Source organism: Rhinolophus ferrumequinum (assembly GCF_004115265.2).
Source record: "Rhinolophus ferrumequinum isolate MPI-CBG mRhiFer1 chromosome 15 unlocalized genomic scaffold, mRhiFer1_v1.p scaffold_54_arrow_ctg1_1, whole genome shotgun sequence".
In the NCBI taxonomy this organism is placed as follows: domain Eukaryota; kingdom Metazoa; phylum Chordata; class Mammalia; order Chiroptera; family Rhinolophidae; genus Rhinolophus; species Rhinolophus ferrumequinum.
The window spans coordinates 4,674,318-4,691,022 of NW_022680357.1; the positions used below are offsets into that span (position 1 = coordinate 4,674,318).

Here is a 16,705-nt window from a genome sequence, read left to right on the forward strand (position 1 = left end):
GGGACAATTACTCTCTGCTTGTCTCTAATGAGGCTCTCAGGGAATATGGCCCTAGTGGCCATGGAGGTTCCTGTAAAGAGCTGGCCCTGTGATTCCCCCAAACATCCTTCTTGCACTGAAGGTTGAATCCATTCACTCCAGTCCCTTGTTCATGCAGACTTAGCTTAAAAGCCCCAATGACAGTCCCTTTCCCTCAGATCAATAATTCCTGACAGGTCTGGAAAAGTAAAGCAAGCCTGGGACTTCTCGTGACTGTGAAGACTACCATTGTTCTTGGGTAAGGGTCAGATTAGTGGAACTTCATCAATAACTGCTTGTTCTGGTGTAAAGCCTTGTAGGGGAACTCCTCACTGTGTCTTTCTTTTAAGTGGAGCCACAGAAGCAGTTCTGAGATCAGCAGTTCCTTGTGATCGCCCAGTCACGACCAGTGTATGTCTTGTCTGTTTATGAGACCCTGAACTGTGGTGAACACAAATTAGCCAAGTATCTGCTCATACCTTTGGATCATTTCCATTTTAATTTTACAAGTTAGACTTAGAGAGCTCAGTGGACCCAGCCAAGAAGGGCTGGCTCAGAGCTCTATAAAGTGCTCCAAAAATGTGAGCCCAGGAAGCAGCAGCAGCAGCAGCAGCAGCAATATTATCATTTCCACCCTGGGAGCAGGTATTGATTGATCACTGAGATCATCCTCAGAGCAAACATGTTAGGAATGTGTAACATATCCAGATTAGAGATGATGGAATTGAAAAATGTTCCCTAAGGCAACACCACCAGTGATATTGATGACATCAATACCTTACATTAGGGTATATGCTTACATCTCAGTCTCTTATGGTAACCATTTACACATGTGTTTACAGTACTCATAAATATTTAAGTCTCTATTAATGTTCTTATATCGGCAGTGTTTGTGGCACTTTTTAAAAAATACATGGTTATGGTAGAAAGTTCAAACATACAAAAGATTTACGGACAAAACCACTGTCACAATGTCTGTATCTGCGCATGCATCAGCACACTGCCCTCATTTTGCTAATGAAATAATGCAGGCACAAAGAGGGCCACTGCTGGCCAAAACACACAGGGAGCAAAGTTTTAATGCCTCACCTATGTCACATGGCCTTTCTACTTGCAATCTTCACTGCCCCATCTTATCCATAATTTTCCAGGATTTTGAATTTTCCCTGCTTTGTCTTCCTCTGGGCCCAGGCCCCCAGCCCGAGGAGAGCGGCAAACAAGTCGAGTGTCTCTCAGTTCCTCTTCCTGGGGCTCTCCCAGGCAGCCCCAGCAGCAGCAGTCCCTCTTCATCCTCTTCCTGAGTATGTACCTGGCCATGGTTCTGGGAAACTTGCTCATCCTCCAACCCATGAACATGGACTCCCACTTGCATATTCCCATGTCCTTCTTCCTCAGCAACTTGTCCTTCGTGGACATCTGCTTCTTCTCCACCACTGTCCCCAAGATGCTGGCCAACCATACAGAAGTCAGACCATCTCCTTTGTTTGCATCTGGCTTCGCATATCCATATCACCTGTGCTGTCCTGAGAGTCCCATCCACAAAAGGAAGGTGGAAAGCTCTCTCCACCTGTGCCTCCCACTTGGATGTGGTTTCCCTCTTCTGTGGCACCATCATTGCTATGTATTTCAACCCTTTGTCCTTGCACTAATCTGAGAAGAACACCACAGCTATTTTGACGCACACAATGGTGACCCTCGTGCTGAACCCTTTCATCTACAGACTGAGGAACAGGAATTTGAAAGGGGCCCTGTGAAAAATGATTTGCAGGAAGACATGCTCCTATCGATGAAAATACCATGGACCTATCATTGCCGGGCATATTAATCTTTGCCAACTTACTGAGATGTAGCAATCTATTTGTCAAAGTGTCTGCAAAGAACTTAAAATAAATATTCTCAGTAGATACTTATCGTTGGAATGGTGCTCAGCTCCTTCCCGTACTGTAATTACTGAATAAAATCGTTTTCACCACTTTAATGTCTGCTGTGTTTATCTTTGACATCAGTTTTAGTGGAAGTAAACTCATCAATAATTTTTTCAGAATCTACTTCTTTGCCTATCTTGGAGAGAATTGCCATATTTGACAATTTCTCTTGACCAAGTGAATGTCTTCAATAATATTAAATTAACTTCCATCTTACTGATCTTTTTTTTTAAATTTTTGATATTTTGTTCAAGGATTTTGCATTAGTTTTGATTTTTTACAAAACACTGCATTGAAATATTGTTTATATTGATTACTAAGCTTGTCGGGCTCTCTTAAGTTTTGCACTTCCGCCCCCACACTTCCTCGCTGTCCGAGTCTCCCGCACGCAGGAGGACCAACGCTGGAGGACCGCCCTCGCGCCGGCGCAGCACGGAGGGGCAGGTGCCGTAGCACCTCTTCCCGGAAATGCTACACACTCCCCTCGAACCGGACCAATGAGAGACTACATCGCCTGGCTTGCCTTGCTTCACCCTTTGCAGTTCTTTCTTTACTTATCTGATAGTGGACCATAACTCCTTTCTCCCTGCCGCGTTCTCCTGCCCAATTAGGTAGGAGGGCGGGGCTTCAGTTCTGCGCAGTCTCCTTGGGGACACGCGGAGGGCGTCTATCAACCGAAGTACTGCAGCCCGGGAACTCCAGCTTGGAGCGGGGGTTATGCACTGCAGTAAGTGGCTCTGGCTCTTTTACCTCGAAATGGCATAAAGACACACTCTGGGATTGGTGCCCGTCAAACCTGGGCAACTGACGGGTCCTGTGAGCCTTCCCTACTACCTGGTTCCGGAGGTCCTTTAGGTCTCTGCCCTAGCTGTCTGCTTTTCTCGGTCAGGGAGGTGCTCAGGGTCCCCATCTCCTACTTCCACAGGTTGGGGCTGTCGAGGGACAAGGTCTGACTTCCAATCTGGATATCCTTCCAAAAGGCGAGGTTGGCTAAGGAGCCATCTGCACATAAACAGGTGTAGGTGGCTCCAGCCTTTCTCAGAGCGGGGGCTCTCCTTATTCCAAGGCTAAGCCCTTGCTTGCTACTCAGTGTGACCCGAGGACCAGGCATAATCTCAGGTTCCATCCCGGACTTCCTGAATCGGAATCGTCACTTTAACAACATCCCTAGGTGATTTCTGTGCATGTTAATGTTTGAGAATCGCTGCTTTAAGCTTCCCAAGATTTCTGGTCTAGGAAGCAGTGTTGATATGTGTATGTGGTTCTGCAGACGATGGCCTACATGTACTGCAAACCTAAAGGAGATGTTAAGGTTTGAGCTTTGCGAGTCAGATTCAGGATCTTTATGATATCCCAGGCTTACTTACCACTTAATCAAGGTGATATAATGAAAGTGATGTGGGATGGTATAGATGGAAAACCTGTGGTGAGCATCCATATTTGAGAATGTTCAGAAACACTCAGGAAAGAGAAATTAATGTATCCGAAGAGCTGCGTGATCAACCTGAAGTTGAAAGACTGATAGGATAGGTATTAGGGATGGATCTATTCATCAACTTGCTATCCCACAAACATCATTTCTAACTAAGGAACTCACTTTATAATAAAAGGGATGTGGTAATCAATTGCCAAGGTAGGCCCCAATGATCCTAATCTTGTATCATCCCTTCCCACTTTGAATTGGGCTTGCTTTGTGTCTTAATCCATTTGCGATGCAATGAGAAAATACCATTGACTGGGTAGCTTATAAACAACAGAAATTTATTTTTCACAGTTCTGGAGGCTGGGAAGTCCAAGATCAAGATGCTGGCACATTTGGTATCTGGTGAGAGCTCACTTCCTGGTTCATAGATGGCAGTTTTTTGGATTTTTTTTCAGTGCAACCTCACATGGCAGAAGGGATAAGGGGGCTTTCTCAGGCCTCTTTTATAAGGATACTAATCCCATTAGTGATGGCTCTGCCCTCATGATCTAATCACCTCCCAAAGGCCCCACCTCCTTATACCATCACTTTTAAGGTTAGGATTTCAACACACGAATTTTGTGGGGACATATTCAGTCCAAAGCACTGTATAAGCAATCGGATGTTGTGGAAATGATGTGTGTGACTTCTGGAGATCAGTCATAAAAGATATTGTGGCTTCCATCTTGCTCTCTTGAATCACTTACTCTGGAGAAACCAGCTACTCTGATGCAAGGAGATACCAGGTTAGCTTTATGGAGAAGTCCATGTGAGGAACTGAGGCTTCCTTCCAATTGCGGTGTGAGTGAGCCATCTTGGAAATCCATCCTTCAGTCACAGTCAAATTACTCATAACAAGGGAGAACATCCACAATGGGGGAATAGTGAGGCATCTTATTAAAAGACTTGTGCTTGTGTGAAGTAATTTTGGTGTGGGTTTAAGGAATTGGGTCTTTGCTCTGGATTAGATAATGTCACAAAGTGGGGATAATTTTGATTAGGTATCTTAATATATTTTATCTAGAAGGAGGGAAGATGAGACCGAGGTCAAAGCTGTGATTGGCAAAGAGGTAGCAGTCTCTCATGTAAGCCAGCATAGGGGGAGTTTGGTTTTTTGTGACTAGGGTCATGTTCATTGTTTTTGTAATTCAGACATGATTACAAAGTGGTCTCTTTTTGTCTTGCTCCACACCAATCACAGAGTGGCCTTATGTGATAGTGATATTCTGTGAAATTCTCTATGCCCATCAGGAGAGCACCAAGACCTAGCTATAAGTGCCAGGCTAGCTCCTGGGTATCAGGTCTGATTTGTCTTTAACAATAGAGACACAGATATGAGTACATCTGATGGGAAGGTCAGGCTGGTGTTGGAGCAGGAAGGGGAAGGGTTCTTTTAGGGCTCCAGGAAGCCCTAATTCTGCCACAAATTCAGGCTACTTATTTTTTATCTTCTTATTTGAGCTTTATGTATCACACGGAATCACAACAGGAATATGGGTAAGTTAAACAAGAAAGAAGTATCTTTAAAAATCTCCGTGACCAGCCATGTCCATCAACTGATCTTTTTTTTTTTTTTCACTTTCTGTTCCATTTATATCAATACAGAGATATTTTACATAGATAGTAATTCACATCCTGATTTTCCACTTTCATTCACAATAAAGCTTTCCTAAATTGCTGTGTAGTCTCCACAATTTTATTTTGCTGCCCTTATTTATTTCTATCAAGTTGCTCTAGCAAAATGTACTTACTAGTAGTTCTGTTTCTGAATTAAAACAAAGGAAGTTTACCTACCATTTAAAAGTATGTCTTAGAATTTATTTTGAAAATGATTGCAGAAAACAAAAAAATTGATGAACATATGAAACTGGTTAAAATATCGCTGAACCTGATGTTGTGGATTTTGAGAGACGAAGAAAATAGGGCAGTTTCCCTTAATTTCAGAGAGATGGGTAAGATGACGTCTTATAAGAAAACTAACATAATTCAGAATCAGAGGATGTTTCTGAGTTTATCATATGATTTTTTAACATTTATCATATTTTTGTATTGCTATGTTTGCCTAAAGGAATAAATGGTAGCATTTTCAACTTTTAGTCTGTATCCAATAATTCTTCATAATAAGATGGAAAGTACTTGTTCCTTGAAAGTTTGAAAGAAATCCTCAGCCTTTGTTTCATGTACTTTGGTGTTCTTTTATTAGATGGATACATGTTTATTGTTATATATTTCTGTTTTATCCTTTCATCATTACCATAGTATCCCTCTTTTTTCTGTAGTAACACTTTTTTCTTTTTTTTTTTAAAGGTGGGATTTTTATTTATTTATTGGGGAACAATGTGTTTCTCCAGGGCCCATCAGCTCCAAGTCGTTGTCCTTCAATCTAGTTGTGGAGGATGCAGCTCAGCTCCTAGTCACCGTTTTCAATCTTTAGTTGCAGGGGGTGCAGACCACCATCCCATGCGGGAATTGAACTGGCAACCTTGTTGAGAGCTCGCACTCTAACCAACTGAGCCATCTGGCTGCCCCTCCGGAAGCTCAGTGGCAGTTTGTTGTCTTCAATCTAGTTATGGAGGGCACAGCTCACTGGTCCATGTGGGAATTGAACCGGCAACCCTGTTGTTCAGAGCTCACACTCTAACCAACTGAGCCATCCAGCTGCCCACATTTTTGTTTTAAAGTCTATTTTGTCTGATATAGCCACTCCAGCTCTCCTGTTGTTGCTGTTTGCATGACACATCTTTTTCCATCCTTTTACTCTCAATCTGTTTGTGTCTTTGAATCTAAAGTGCATACCCTGTAGACAGTATATACTTTTATCATGTTTTTTAATCCAGTGTGATGATCTCTGCCTTTTAGTTAGACTGTTTAATCCATTCACATTTAATATTATTGATACAGATTTATGTCTGCCATTTTATTTGTTTTTTATATGTCTTGTGTCTTTCTGTGTATTTACTGCTCTCTTTTGCATTAAGTGAGTATTTTCTAATGTAGCATTTTAACCCCAGTAATAATTTTTTCACTAAATTTTTTGGATTTTTCTTTTAGTGGCTGCTCTAGGTTTTACAATATATATTTTAACTTAGTAAAATCAGCTTCAGATTTATTACTAGCTCAACTCCTGTGATATACAGAAGTGCTTCTCCTATATAACTCTTAATTACCTTTCTCCGTTTTTGTGTATTATGTATGTATTATTGCTTTACACATAATTATCAATGTTGCAAACCCAACAATACATTGTTATAATGATTACTTTACCATCTGCGGTCATGTCCTTAGCCCATTACAGCTTTATTCCCACTTACCTCCTTTGTGCTGTTATTGGCCAATATATTACATTTCTATACGTGATAGGCCCCACAATACATTACATAACATATTATTTTATCCAATTGCTTTTTAAATCATTTAAGAGGGGAAAAGAGAACAAAATGCACTATAGTATCTTTTATAATTACCTAATTACCTTATCAGTGCTCTTTGTGTGGATTTGAATTGCCATCTGGGGTCACTTGCTTTCAGCCTGCAGCTACTCCTTTAGTATTTCTTGTAAAGCATGTCTGTTGGCAACAAATTCTCTTAGTTGTTTATCTTGGAAAGTTTTTGTTACATTCATTTTTGAAAGATTAAGTTTTGCCGGACATAAGATTCTTGATTTACAGTTTCTTGAGTACAGTGATACCTCGGTTTTTGAACGTAATCCATTCTGGAAGACCATTCGAGTTCTGAAGCGTTCGAAAACCGAGGCATGGTTTCCCATGAAAAGTAATGCAAAATGGATATTTTGCCTTTTGGTTTTGTTAATGGTTTTTTTGACATATTACATATTTTATGTAATAACATTAGGAAGCATTTAGTTTGTGGTTTCTTCCACTTCTCTTATGCTTTATATTTTCTTCTCCATTCTGTCATTACTTAAATCTTTAGCTATATTTTCTTCTAGTTGGTTTTCAGTTTTTACAGTTTAAATCAATAATTTGTGTTTATGGCTCTAATTTCATTTCTTCATGTACTTATAAAATTGCTCCAGTTACTTTTTGAGAACGTTTCCTTCACTCATTTGTAACACCACTTTTGTCATTTTCAAAATGCTAATCATTATATCTAACATATATTGAGAAGTTATTATGTGCTAGACAGTTGGCCAAGACTTTTCTCTATCATATCTATTTTAATAATTGCAGCCATGAGATAAGTATCATTATCATCTCTACTTAAGGTCATCCCTGAGTTTAGAGAAATTAAATGACTGTCACAAGGTCCTGCTGTTAGGACATGGTACAATCAGGATTCTGACATGTATAGCTCTGTGATCACATACATCCTTCAAATGATTGTATAAATTCATATAAAGATCTACAGATATATAAAATAGGTATACACATATAGAAGTATTTTAGATTGTTTTCATACCCTGATCTGAGCTTATATTATTGTGCTAATACCACGCTATTTTAGTTTGAGGTTTTTAAAAAGCTTTATAAAATTTTGTAATACCTGGTAGATTATTCTTGCAAAACTATGCCAAGATACAGATAGACTGTGTTTCCCCAAAAATAAGATCTAGTTGGACAATCAACTCTAATGTGTCTTTTGGAGCAAAAATTAATATAAGACCTGGTCTTATTTTACTAGAATGTAAGACCGGGTATGATATGATATGATATATGATATAATAATATAAATAATATAATACTGGGTCTTATATTAATATTAATTTTTGCTCCAAAAGACGCATTAGAGCTGATTGTCTGGCTAGGTCTTATTTTTGGGGAAACAGGGTAGGAATGTTTATTATTGTAAACATGCATAGACATGACACTTGGAAATACCCCAACTTTCCAGCTAAAGGGGAGTAATTCAGTAAGTTATGATCCATCCTTATAATGGGACTCAATACAGCACCTTGAAGAATACAGTATATTTGTAAATTCTGATGTGGAAAGAATTCCCAAGATATGGTTTAAAGAGTATTTTACAGAATCATCTCTTTAGTGTAGGTAAAAATAAAGGACTATATTCACTTTTTTTTTTTTGTAGAAGAGATACCCAAAAACTCTTAATCAGTTCTACCTTTTTCTGTTAATACATATAGACTTAACCTCATTCTTTTAAAGAAATGCATACCACATAAGTATATCAAATTTATCAAAATAAGTAAATAAAGAACCCCCACCAGCTTATTCAGTTGACATATAATTTTATTTAAATAGCTGTGCTTGATGAACGTTTAGGTTGTTCCAGTGTTTTATCATTACAAATGTGCTGCATAAGACCTCTTGGTGCATATAAATTTGCTTACATATGCAAGAATATCCTTTCAGACCACACTATCCCCATTTCTGAGTTCTTTAAATTTACCTTTTACTAGAATAGAAGTTCCAAAAGGACGAGGGTTTTATCTGTTTTGATCACTATAATAGATTATTATTTGGCAAATATTCAGTTCCTTCTACCTTGGGGTAACATATATTTTCCTATTATGTTGACTTTGGACTTGGTTGTATGACTTGCCTTAGCAAAATGTGAGTGGTCAAAACATGAGACCTTAAATCTGCTTGTGCAGCTTGGCTTGGCTGTTGTACTCCTGTGATTACCACAAGAAGGACATTCACTGGGTAGCTGCTTTGCCTTTAGTCCAAGCTCCAGAATGCAGTACATGAGTCAGAACTGAATCCTGATGTCTTGGGTGAAGTAGAGCCATTTCAACCAACCTGCAGACCCATGAGTGAGAAAAATAAATGCTTGTCATAATCCATTGAGTTTTGGGGTATCTTTCCTACAGTACCACTACAGCAATAACTGACTATTTCAATACCAGATGTGCAGAGTATTATAACAAAAGCCTAAAATGTGCAGCATTGGTCTTAGGATCAGGCAAAGAAATTGTTATAGAAGAATGGAAAATGGTCACTGTGTTGTGAAATGGTGAAACATTTGGTGAAACTGTTCCCTTCAGTAACTTGGCAGACTTAAAGAACTTGTGGCACTTAGCAAGGAAGTATTGAGGCAGAACGTTTGGAGTATGGGTTGACTCTTGATAGCTGATTTCGGTTAGATATTACAAGGGGAAAATAATAAGCTCAATGAACTCAAAAAAGACCTGACTTGTTTTTAAGAACTTAGAGGGAAAATACTGATTCAGAAGTTGTGGAATCAAAAAGTGTGACCGTCTTCACCAGTTCAAAGTTGTGGCCATGTAAACATATGAACCCCCACGTATCCATCACCTAGATGCAAGAATAAATCATGGTCACTTTTGTTTCACCTATACCCTCAACCTGTTTTCCCTGCCTGCTTTATTTTAAATCCCAGGCTTCATTCTGTCCATGAATATTTCTCTAAAAGATAAGGATTTTCTCTGTATTTTTCAGAAAACATAACTACATATCATTATTATGCTTTAGAAAATTAACAGTAATTCTTTCATCAAATACTTCTAATTGTCTCATTAAAGTCTTTTTTCAAATTTCTGAATTAGGATTCAAAATCTGCACATTATTACTGGTTATGTCTCTTAACTATTGTTTAAACTCTCCTTTATAAGTTCCCCGTCCATATCTTTTGTTGTTGAAATATATTTGTTGAAGAAACTGAGTTCTTTGTCTGTCTCACAGTCAAAAGAACTCCCACATAGTCAGGATTTCGATAATTGCATCTCCATGGTGTCATTTAAAATATTCCTCTGTCCTCTGTAAAATTTGGATATAGAGTCTTGGTCAGATTCAAGTTCAGTTTTTTTGGCAAGACTACATCATAAATGGTGTTGTGTTCTTTAGTAAGAAGGCATAATGTCTGGTTATCTTTTCTTTCTGATGTTAATAGTCATTGATGCTTAATGCTAAGATTCATGAATTCGTTTCAGTAGGTTGCAAAATCATGAATATTTTATTATTCATTTTCACTTATTGACTAGAATATTTTTATAAAGAAAAACTTCCCTTCATCTGTTATTTGGTGCCCCAACACCAAATACCACTTTTTTATACCATTGTATAAAAAAGACAGGATAAATGTGAGATTCTTTCCTTTGTTTACTAGTGTTCAAAAGAATGAATTGTTTCAATAGCATCCTCCAATGATAAGTAGTTTTTGTGTGTTTTTACTTTTTTAAAAAAAATTCCCACCCGAACTCCTCCTCTTTGGCAACCATCAGCTTGTTCTCTATACTATGGATCTGTTTCTGTTTTGTTTCATTTATTTATTTTTATTTATTTATTTATTTATTTTTTAAGATTCCACATAGTGAAATCAAAGGATATTTGTGTTTCTCTGACTTATTTCAGTTAGCTTAATACTCTCTAGGTCCATCCTTGTTGTCACAAGTTGGCAAGAGTTCATTCTTTCCTATTGCTGAATGATACTCCATTGCATATACTCGTATGTACCACATCTTTATCCATTCGTCTACTGATGGACATCTAGGTTGCTTCTATATCTTGGCTGTTACTAGTAATGCTGTAATGAACATAGGGGTGCATGTATTTTTTTTATGTCTTTTTTTTTATTAGTTTCAGGTGCACAAGACAAAGTAATACTTAGACGTTTATCATTTATATCCCTCACACTGTGGACCCCCCTCCCCCATCCACTATCTCTCTGACATCGCACCGAGCCATCCCATTTCCACTGTCTCCACTCCCAATGCTGTACTCCGCCTCTTGGAAGTGTATACATACATATATATACATATATATATGTATATATATATAATATTATAGTTGGCATTCATTATTGTTCAGCTTCAGGTGTACAGTGCAGTGATCAGGCATCTACATCTTCCCTGAGGTGGTCTCCTAAATGGGACACGTGTCCATCGGATACCCTACAAAAACTTTACAACATTATTGATTACGTTCCCCAGATTTTCAAAACCCCGTGGCCATATTGTGGTTACTGACTGTTTTCTAATCCCCTCACTTTCCCCCTTACCTCCACCCCCCGCCCATCTAGCAACCCTCAGTTTTTCCTCTTTGTCTCCAAAACTGTTTCTGATTAGTTCATTCACTTATTCTTTTCTTTAGATTCCGCAAATAAGTGAGATCATATGGTACGTATCTTTCTCTGTCTGACTTATTTCACTTAACATAATGTTCTCTAGGTCCATCCATGTTGTTGCAAATGGTAAAATTTCTTTCTTCTTTATGGCTGCGTAATACTCCATTGTATAAATATACCACATTTTCTTAATCCAGTCATCTACCGATGGGCATTTTGGTTGTTTCCATATCTTGGCTATTGTGTATAGTGCTGCAATAAACATAGGAGTGCATAAAGATTTTTGAATTGGAGTTTTGGATTTCTCCGGATAGATACCTAGGAGTGGAATTACTGGACCATAGGGTAGTTCCATTTTCAGATTTTTGAGATAACTCCATACTGTTTTCCATAGTGGCTGCACCAACCTGCAATCCCACCAACAGTGCACAAGCGTTCCCTTTTCTCCACATCCGCGCCAGCACTTGTTGTTTGATTTATTGATGATAGCCATTTTGACTGGGGTGAGGTGGTATCTCATTGTGGTTTTTATTTACATTTCTCTGATGGTTAGTGAGGTTGAGCATTTCTTCATATGTCTGTTTGCCATCTGTATGTCCTTTTTAGAAAAATGTCTCTTCAAGTCCTCTGCCCATTTTTTAATTGGGTCGTTTGTTTTTTTTGGAGTTGAGTTGAGTGAGTTTTTTATAGATTTGTGATATTAATCCCTTATCAGATATATCATTGGCAAATATCTTTTCCCATTCAGTAGGATCCCTTTTTGTTTTATTGATGGTTTCCTTTGCTGTGAAAAAACTTTTTAGTTTGATGTAATCCCACATGTTTATTTTTTCTCTTACTTCCCTCGCACGAGGGAATATATCAGTAAAAATCTTACTCTGGGTTATGTCTGTGAAGTTTCTTCCTATATTTTCTTCTAGATATTTTAAGGTTTCAGATCTTACATTTAAGTCTTTAAGCCATTTTGAATTTATTTTTGTATGTGGTGTAAGGAGGTGGTCCAGGTTCCTTTTTTTGCATGTGTCTGTCCAGGTTTCCCAGCACCATTTATTGAATAGACTGTCTTTACCCCATCGTACATTCTTGTTTCCATTGTTGTAGATTAAATGGCCATATAGGCATGGATTTATTTCTGGACTCTCTATTCTGTTCCATTGATCTATGTGTCTGTTTTTATGCCAGTACCATGCTGTTTTGATTACTGTAGCCTTGTAGTATAATTTGAAGTCAGGTATTGTTATACCTCCCACTTTGTTCTTATTTCTCAAGATTGCTGAGGTTATTCGGGGTCTTTTACGGTCCCATGTAAATTTTAGGATTATATGTTCTATTTCTGTGAAAAACGTCGTTGGTAGTTTGATAGGAATTGCGTTGAATATGTATATTGCCTTAGGCAGTATGGACATTTTAACTATATTAATTCTTCCTATCCATGAACATGATATGTGTTTCCATCTATTTATATCTTCTTTCATTTCTTTCTTCAGTGTCTTATAATTTTCTGAGTACAGATCCTTTACTTCTTTGGTTAAATTTATTCCTAGGTATTTTATAGTCTTTGGAGCAATTGTAAATGGGATTGTTTTTTAAATTTCTCCTTCTGATGTTTTATTATTGGTATATACAAATGCAACTGATTTCTGAATATTAATTTTGTATCCTGCTACTTTACTAAATTCATCTATCAGCTCTAATAGCTTCTTGGTGGAGTCTTTAGGGTTCTCTATATATAGTATCATATCATCTGCATATAATGATAATTTTACTTCCTCCTTACCAATTTGGATGCCTTTTATTTCTTTTTTTTTGTCTGATTGCTGTGGTTAGAACTTCCAGCACTATGTTGAATAGAAGAGGAGATAGTGGGCAACCTTGCCTTGTTCCTGATCTTAGGGGGAATGGTTTTAGCTTTTCCCCATTGAGTATGATGTTAGCTGTGGGTTTGTCATATATGGCCTTTATTATGTTGATATGATCCCTCTATTCCCACTTTCTTAAGGGTTTTTATCATAAATGGTTGTTGGATTTTATCAAATGCTTTTTCTGCATCGATTGATATGATCATGTGATTTTTATTTTTCATGTTGTTAATGTGGTGTATCACATTAATTGATTTGCGGATGTTGAACCACCCTTGCATACCAGGGATGAATCCCACTTGATCATGGTGTATGATCTTTTTAATGTATTGCTGAATTCTGTTCGCTAATATTTTGTTGAGGATTTTTGCATCTATGTTCATTAGAGATATCGGCCTGTAGTTTTCTTTTTTTGTGGTGTCTTTGTCTGATTTTGGGATCAGGGTGATAGTGGCTTCGTAAAAAATGTTTGGGAGTCTTCCCTCCTGGATTTTTTGGAAGAGCTTGAGGAGAATAGGTGATAATTCTTTTTTGAACGTTTTGTAAAATTCACCTGTAAAGCCATCTGGTCCAGGGCTTTTGTTTGTTGGGAGATTGTTGATTACTGATTCAATTTCCCTGGTGGTAATCAGTCTATTCAGGTTTTCTGTTTCTTCTTGAGTTAGCCTTGGAAGGTTGTACGCCTCTAGAAAATTGTCCATTTCTTCCAGATTGTCAAATTTGTTGGCATATAGTTGCTCATAGTAATTTCTTAAAATTTTTTGTATTTCTGCAGTGTCTGTTGTCACTTCTTCTCTTTCATTTCTGATTTTATTAATTTGGGTCCTCTCTCTCTTTTTTTAAATGAGTCTGGCTAAAGGTTTGTCACTTTTGTTTATCTTCTCTAAGAACTGACTCTTGGATTCATTGATCTTTTGTATTGTTTTTCTGGTTTCTATTTCATTTATTTCTGCTCTGATCTTTATTATCTCCTTCCTTGTGCTCCCTTTGGGCTTATTTTGCTGTTCTTTTTCCAGATCCCTTAAGTGTGAAGATAAACTGTTGATTAGTGATGTTTCTTGTTTCTTTAGGTAGGCCTGCAATGCTATGAATTTCCCTCTTAGGACTGCTTTCGTGGCATCCCATAGATTTTGGGTCGTCATGTTTTAATTTTCGTTTGTCTCGAGATATCTTTTGATTTCTTCCTTGATCTCCTGCTTGACCCATTCATTATTTAGTAATAAGTTATTCAGCCTCCATGAATTGGTGTGTCTTCCAGTTTTTTTCCGGTAGTTCATTTCTAATTTCATAGCACTGTGATCAGAGAAGACAATTGGTATGATTTCAATTTTCTTAAATTTATCAAAACTTGTTTTGTGGCCTAACATATGGTCTATCTTGGAAAATGTTCCATGTGTGCTTGAGAAAAACGTGTATTTTGCAGCATTGGGGTGAAATGCTCTTAAAATATTGATTAAATCTAAGTGGTCCAATGTATCATTTAAGGCTGTTGTTTCCATATTGATTTTCTGTCTGGAAGACCTGTCCCTTGTTGTCAGAGGTGTGTTGAAGTCCCCTACTATGATAGTGTTACTGTTGATCTCTGTCTTTACGTTAGTCAGTACCTGTTTTATATATTTAGGTGCTCCTGTATTGGGTGCATATAGATGTTTACTAGGGTTATGTCCTCTTGTCGGATCGATCCCTTTATTATTATATAGTGTCCATCTTTATCTTTTAATATTTTCTTCATTTTAAATTCTATTTTGTCAGATATAAGTATTGCAACTCCAGTTTTTTTCTCATTTCCATTTGAATGAAATATCTTACTCCAACCCTTCACTTTCAGCCTGTGTATGTCTTTTGTTCTGAGGTGAGTCTCTTGTATACAGCATATACAAGGGTCTTGCTTTCTTATCCACTCAGCCACCCTATGTCTCGATTGGAGCATTTAATCTGTTTACATTTAAAGTGATTATTGATAGGTACATAGTTATTGCCATTTTTAAATTTGTAGTTAGATTATTTTCATCTTTCTTCTATTTACAGAAGTCCTTTTAGTATTTCTTGCAATGCTGGCTTGGTGGTAATAAATTCCTTTAGCTTATTTTTTTCTGGGAAGCTCTTTATCTCTCCATCAACTTTAAATGATAGCCTTGCTGGATAAAGCAATCTAGGTTGTAGATTGTTTTCCATCACTTTGAGTATCTCCTGCTATTCCCTCCTGGCCTTCAATGTTTCTGTAGAAAAGTCATTTGAGGGGTGCATGTATTTTTTGAATTAGTGTTTTTATTTTCTTCAGATATCCGGAAGTGGAATTGCTGAATAGTATGGCAGCTCTATTTTTAATTTTTAAAATGTAACTTATTTATCTTTAAATATAATTATAAGTCCAGAGATTTACACATATTATATACATTTCAATAATTGCAATTCTTATCCTTATTGATTATCAGATTGTCCTATCTGGCCAGCAGGAACCTCTATAAGTTGCTTCTCAGTTCTGTTGGCAGAATCTGGGTAGTCTTTTGATAGCATCCTTGCTTTCTGGTATGAGAAAGTGTTCTATTTAGACTCTCTTCTGTACTTTTTTTGCCCCAGACCTAGAATTGGCCATTTTTCTAAAGTTCCCTGTTTAAAGTGGGAAATGATGCTCATGGCTACTGAGCTGATCATTTTCCCATGGTTCTTTCAGTGAATAGTTAGGGAACATTTTCTTAAAGTAAAAATATGCCAAGAGTTCATACTGATACTTCCAATTCAAATTTAGAACTACAGAGTTTTCTCCTAACCTATTTGATAATACATTTGTATCTTCTATCTCCCATGCTGAGACAATTTCAATGCCTCCAAAAATAATAGAATGTGATACAATCCTTTGATTTCTTCTATGATAACTAACAGTCTCAGAACAATGGTAGGGGAAATCAAAATTTCTGTTACGGCTCTGAAATGGCAAGCGAGCAATTCCACTGTCCCCGCACTCTCCAAGCTCATGTTAGAGGAGGATACCACTAGAGGAGGGTACCAGTGTGCCTGTGTCTGGTTTCCCTGCCTGACACTCTGCCTTTCACTCAGTTTTTCCTCTCTGGCTTCATACACACATCTAATGTGGAGTTTTATTACTGAATCTTGGCTAAACTCCTTAGGCTTTACCTATTGACTTCAAAAGTCATTGGGCAGTTGTATTGCCTGTCTACCTCCTCATTCTGTAGTAATCAGGTATGGATTACTATTTGGAATGAACATGATGAGTACCTCTCCAATGAACTCCATTCATACAATCACACATACTGTTAAAATCAACAGCAGAAAAAATTCCAGGAAGCCATCACAGTATTAAGAACTTTTCTTATTAGTAAACCAAATGTTTGTTCTTGCAGCCAAACAAAACACCAAAAACTGAATTGTATGTAGACTAACATCAAACATTTATAAGTTTTTCACATAATATTTTT

At 37.5% G+C, this 16,705-nt stretch overlaps 1 pseudogene; it reads left to right on the plus strand.

Annotated features, from left to right (window-relative positions):
• Positions 1-1,333: 1,333 nt before the first annotated feature.
• LOC117019894 (phosphatidylinositol N-acetylglucosaminyltransferase subunit P-like) lies at positions 1,334-16,653 on the plus strand (annotated as a pseudogene).
• Positions 16,654-16,705: the final 52 nt, after the last annotated feature.